We start from the raw sequence: 6342 nt of genomic DNA, 5'->3' as shown, positions 1-6342 counted from the left end.
AAAAGCCAAATTGTTAAAATCCAGTTAATTTCCACAGTCCAAATTAATTTCCAAAGAACCTTCAATTCCTGTGGTTAGCAGAGTTGGTTTAAAAAGCACTACAATGTCTCTAGCAAGTGCCAGAAAGGATGCTTCAGTGTAGCAAATCCACGAAAACTCAGATTGTAGCAAACCCAAGTTACAAAGTATCAAAGTCTGCACTCTGACAGTTCTATTAATCAGGCAGATCCACTACCTGGGCTTCTCAATAAAGTTGTAAATTCCAGAAGAAGAGGTAAAACACAGTCCATAAAAGAAATAAATCACTTGAAAAAGATTAAGTCCTGATTTAGCATAAAAGCAGCTTCAATGGATGCACAGATTAGTTGACAAGACACGTGGACCTCACCTGCTCTGAGCCTCATGCAGCTGAGTGACCACAAACCTCCTCCCAGACCTAACAAGCCCCATGATCTCAACTTGGTCAACTAGTGAGCTGGGCTGTGTTCCCTTGCCTGTCTCCATCTCCTAGAGTGCACCTCCTGCTGTCAGTGTCTGCCTCAGTGCCTGCCATGTCTGTGGAGATAGGGGTTCCTCTGGTTCCGGTGATGTGTTCCCCCTCCCCTGGCTCCTGTGAACTGTCAGGTGCCCTGTCACATCCTCTGATGTCCCGTGATTACCTCCTAAATCCCCAACCTCCCCTTCCCCATCTTCAGCTTGCCCCGGTGTATACCAGTCATGGCTACACTTCTTGCCAGGATCCTCTTCCCCTTCCTCAGTGTCCTGCCAGTTCATGACAGTCAGAAGTTGTTCAGTCAGCAGTCTGCATTCTGCTACCAAGTTTGCTTTGCAGTTCAAAATTAGCTGGTCACTACAAAGCTGAGTAACATCTTCTACACCTTGCGTACTGTGAAAGATTGGGAAGCTGGATTGTAGTCATGGGTGGCCATGGTTAAATAGGGCCTAGTTTAGACCAACCACAACTAGCAGGAAAGTGGAGGTAAAGGACGAATGGCCTGAGGCACAAGAATGAGCTTCTCTGGAAAAACCCCTCAACACTTAGGGGTCTGGAGGATGTAGGGCTAGAACCCTCCTGAGGCAGGTAGGCCTGCCAGGTGTGCCAACTCTAGAGGGCTGAGATTTCTTCGGCACCCTCAAGTGAGGCCAGCCTCCTCAGTGTTGAGGGGTCCCAGGGCCTGTTGCATGTCACAGTTTCATTGCCCAGCTTTGCCAGAGCACTCGGCCTCCTGCAGAGGATTTGACGTCACATGTGTGCCCTGGGTAGGGTTGCCATATTTAGACTGTCCCCTTAACTCAACTAGTATGTAGAATCATAGAATCATAGAATCATAGAGTTGGAAGAGACCACAAGGGCCATCGAGTCCAACCCCCTGCTAAGCAGGAAACACCATCAGAGCACTCCTGACATATGGTTGTCAAGCCTCTGCTTAAAGACCTCCAAAGAAGGAGACTCCACCACACTCCTTGGCAGCAAATTCCACTGTCGAACAGCTCTTACTGTCAGGAAGTTCTTCCTAATGTTTAGGTGGAATCTTTTTTCTTGTAGTTTGTAACCATTGCTCCGTGTCCGCTTCTCTGGAGCAGCAGAAAACAACCTTTCTCCCTCCTCTATGTGACATCCTTTTATATATTTGAACATGGCTATCAGTTCACCCCTTAACCTCCTCTTCTCCAGGCTAAACATGCCCAGCTCCCTTAGCCGTTCTTCTCTGCAAGCCATTAGGACAAGCTCACCAGGAGTTCAGGTGAGTCGCATGGTCTTCTGGCTTCTGTTGCCTCAACACAGGTAGGAGGAATGAAGGAATTCAAACTGCTGCTCACCACAGAGTTAATAAAGTTGTGTCCCTTGCTTAAATCCAACCTTTGTGTCTCACCTTGTTCTTCCTGGGAATGGACGTAACCAGCTCCTCCTTGCTTCCTTGTCCTGTTTACTGACTCCACCTTGTAGCAATGTTCTTTCCAGCAATGTTCTGTTCAATGAGGCAAGATTTGCTCTGCAGTACCCTGCCTGCAGAAATCAAAGCCGTGGTGAAGCAGCCCTTGGGGCCAAGGCTCGTATTTGCTGGATCTTATGGCAAAGGACAGGTCTTTCTGCCAGGGGCAGAGCAATTTAGAGGGTGAGCAATTTGGGTTGGCAGCCAGGAAGCAGAAAAACACCATTTTCCAACTTCATAAATGCTTACCAGGATCTGAGTTTCAAAGGACAACCAATGTTAGCGCAAACACATGACAACAACCCTACAGTGCTCAAATCCCAAAGTGAAGATGGCCCTTAGCTACCAGTGCTTCAGTGCTGGGAAGAAATCATGGTTACAGTGTCTTAGTCACCAAGGTAACGATGGGTAGGTACCAACAGAGCTGAAAAGACTAGGCAAAATTTTAAAAATGCACTGAATTATCTTCAGTTTAGATTAAAAACACATTTGTCGTTTGTCAAGGTTTCAAAAATATGAATCTTTGAGTTGAATGGTCATTTCATTATTCATACATTCTGGGAGCTGCTTCTGCATCTTTTGAGATTCACCAGCCTTGAGGAGAAGTTGCCAGGTTACCTGTGAGTCATCACTTGGTTAATCCGAGCACATGGAATGAAAGGACGTTATTTAAAAGGACCTTTCAAAGCAACAGGGGAGCAAAGTACAGTAAATGAAAGGAGACATGTCAGACAAGCATTTTGATGAACTTCACAGCATTATAATGCAAACTTTGGATATGTACTGAAGCATTCGAATACCCACACTGTGTTTGAGAATGCAGTATTTTAATCTTCTCTAGTGGCGGTGACTAGAAACACAGTGAGCTCTCAGAATCGAAAACTGGAGGTGCTTAGGAACAGAATAGGAAGCATCTGAAAATGTGCATGAATGGATTTCTCCTCTTAAAGTCTGCAGCCTACATCCATGTGATCAGGGCTTTGAGAAGCCACATTTTAAAATTTTCAGCAAAGGAACTTAAATTCTCTTATAGCTCCCACCATATGCTACAGCGGATTTCAAATATCCCTGCTCATAGTAAAAGACAAAGGTTGTGATGAATGCAAAGGAGATTTAGGGTGTAATCCTACATTGGTGACCCCTAAAGGGGAAAGACATCCATCCCCCCTGTGCATGTGTGAGGTTGCCAACTGATCACCACAGCATGGCACCTGTGCCTTGGACAGTAACTTGACAAGACTGCAGGATAGCTTTATGTTACCATGTTAGGAAAACCTTCACCTGCTGCATAACTGTAAAAGAGCTTACAAGGGCCCAGGAGCATGTTAAGGGTTAAGACCCTCATGGGAAGATAGCCAAGGAGCATCTTGGTGCTGGCCTGGCTAACATACCAGATCTCACCCACCACTGCCAGACCCACCCACCAAACCCTGTTGCCACTGCTCTAGCACCAGCTCTGCTCTTTACTGCAGAGACAAAGGGGTGTGTGGATTTCAGCAGCTCCTCACTAGCTGCAGCTCTCCTGCAGACTGTGCTGCTTCCACTTCTCCTCATTTGTTTTCCTGAGCATCAGCTTCTTGCACACTCCGTCGCAATAGTTCTGAGCATTTTCTGACTGCTCTAAGGATGTGCTCTGCATTTGGACAAAGAGGCAGCAGCTGTTAAGTGGTAGGTTTTTCACCTGGTTCGCAGTGGCAGCCAGGACAAATTGCTTGGAACCGGGAAGATGTTGGCCAGGCGATACCCTTTGGCACTTTGTCATAACTAGCGTACAAAATCATTGGTTGACTTTTCAGGGCATGCAATTGGCTTTCTATAGGATACACTTCCATGTGACTTTCCTGGGAGGCAGACACTGAACAGCAGTTGGTGTTTAGTACTATTACACATGTATGATATTCCCAAAAAAAGCTCAGAGAAGGGATTGGCTGCCAAACATCCAGTCCTGTACATTGGCAATCACACAGCTCAGTTCTACTATCAAGAAAATGGGTGCAGGATTATTTGGAGCCTTAGGTACTCAGAGCTCTGGGCCACAGTGCAGTTTCCACAAGGGAAAACACACATGTGCGTGCACACACACACACACACACACACACACACACACACTTGTTTATGGGAGCAAATGTAAATGCCGTATTCACATATGCAGCAGCCCCTCTTCTCCTCCCTATGGGATCAGAGAAAGGGAAGGAGGTAGGCGGGGATCTCACTGGGCACTATACCTGGGACATAGTTGCATGTCTGGCTGGCTGGATGGGTGGCTTGATTATATGGAAAATATACAATAGGTATTAAATATTGTGAATATGCATCTTGAATGGCTCTGTTTGACATTTCAAAGCCTCTTAAATCTACCAAATGGAGCAGACAATAATAAAGAGGTGCACAGCTCAGATGGAAACAGTTTGGCTAATTAAATGCAAGCATATTTCCACCAGAAAGCGCTCTCTCTCTCTCTCTCTCTCTCCCCCCTCTCCCTCTCCCTCTCCCTCTCCCTCTCCCTCTCCCCCCCCCCCCTTGCATGTGCACAGCCTCAGGCTCAGAGAATCATAGAATTCCTCCTGGAAGGGGCCATGGGGGTCATCAACAGATGAATTGAGAGAGGGGCTTTGTAAAACCCATTCTTTCTTAGCCACCTGACTCTACAGCACTGAGCTTTCTCCCTCAGATGCTTTTCTGCCCAGAGGGTCAAAGATATGGGGACGTAACGCTAAGGAAACTCTTTGTTCCTTTAGGAGAAAATCATCTTGTGGGCTCAAGTTCTATGCAACCAGCCCTCTCATTCTGGGTCATTATATTCCCTGTTGAGTGTGCACCTAGGGCAATGGACATACACGAAGCAATGATCTTTCCGAGGCTGAAGAAAGACAATGTTGGTGTGATAGATAGGGTTGGAGCAAGAAATTCATTCAGTCTGCATTTTAAAGCTACCGTATTTTTCTGCCTATAAGACACCCCCATGTATAAGATGCCCCCTATTTGGGGGGACTCAGATTTAAGAAAATGGGGGGGGGGAGATGGCCCAGAGTATAAGATGCCCCCTAATTTTTGACATTATTTTTTTAGGAAACAAACCTAGTCTTATACATGGAAAAATACAGTAATTTGCCCATCCTGGACTTATTTGCAGAACACAGATATCAGTTGGATTTTATCATGCAGCTTTGGTTTAAAAGTATGTGCACAAAAATGTGTATTTTATTGGGGGTGTGTGTGCAAGAATGTGTATAAAATACATACATATTAAGTACAGTGGTGCCTCGCAAGATGAAAAGAATCCGTTCCGCGAGTCTCTTCGTCTAGCGGTTTTTTCGTCTTGCGAAGCAAGCCCATTGACGGCTTAGCGGATTAGTGCTATTAGTGCTATTAGCGGCTTTTAGCGGCTTAGCGGCTTAGCGGATAAGTGGCTTAGCGGATAAGCGGCTTAGCGGCCTAGAAAAAGGGGGGGGGAATAAACCCGCAGGAACTCGCAAGACATTTTCGTCTTGTGAAGCAAGCCCATAGGAAATTCATTTTGCAAAGCACCTCCAAAACGGAAAACTCTTTCATCTAGCGAGTTTTCCGTCTTGCGAGGCATTCGTCTTGCGGGGCACCACTGTACGTATTTTTTTAAGATTGCAAAAAGTGGGACAGAATGAGCTTGTGACTGAGTGCATGCAACACTGGTGTGGAACTGAAAGAGACTGATCTCCCTGTGTCAAGTGATAAGAGACATTGTTGCTCTGGGTGTATACATGCTTCTTTTGCCTCCGGGTCAAGCATGTTTTGAAGGCTTTGAAACATAGGACAGACAAATTAGCCCTCTAGCTCCATACCGACTACTCTGCACTGACTGGCAGCAGCTTTCCGGAGGCACTGAGGTTTTCCCATGGGCTTTTCCCATTCCCTGATCCTGAAGACTGAAACAGGGGGCATCTGCCTTCCAAGCTGGGGCTCTACCACTGAGCTGCCATTCTTCCCTTGCAGTTCAAAAACATGGATTGTAGCCTTATGAAGCTTTGCCCTCGGGTGGAAAAAAACATTAGCTTTTTGAAGCCTTCTCGTGCTGATAAAAGAATAACATTTTTCCTATGCATCTTGTGAGAAAAGCAGAGAAGAGCAGAGAAAAGCTGTTTTGGATTTTTAGAAGACAAGAGGAATTTTGGACAGTTTTGAGGTCTGGTTGAGGGGGGTGACTTCGGGCCTAGGTGGGGTCACCTGTCCTCACCTCCTTCAGGACCACGTTTTCACTGCAGGTGACCATGGAATGGGTGCACACACAAACATATCCAGCAACCATGACTCTCTCACAGCACCTTCAACACTCTGAAAAATGAGTTTTCTTTGGCTCCAACCTAAGAACTGCTTGAAAGCTCCATTTCCCCTAGTTGCTACCTCTGCCCAAGGGGTAGGTGTTGATAAGTAT

The sequence above is a fragment of the Podarcis erhardii genome (genome assembly GCF_964252035.2).
Source record: "Podarcis erhardii genome assembly, chromosome: 2".
Taxonomy (NCBI): domain Eukaryota; kingdom Metazoa; phylum Chordata; class Lepidosauria; order Squamata; family Lacertidae; genus Podarcis; species Podarcis erhardii.
Note: the sequence above shows the minus strand (reverse complement) of the source record.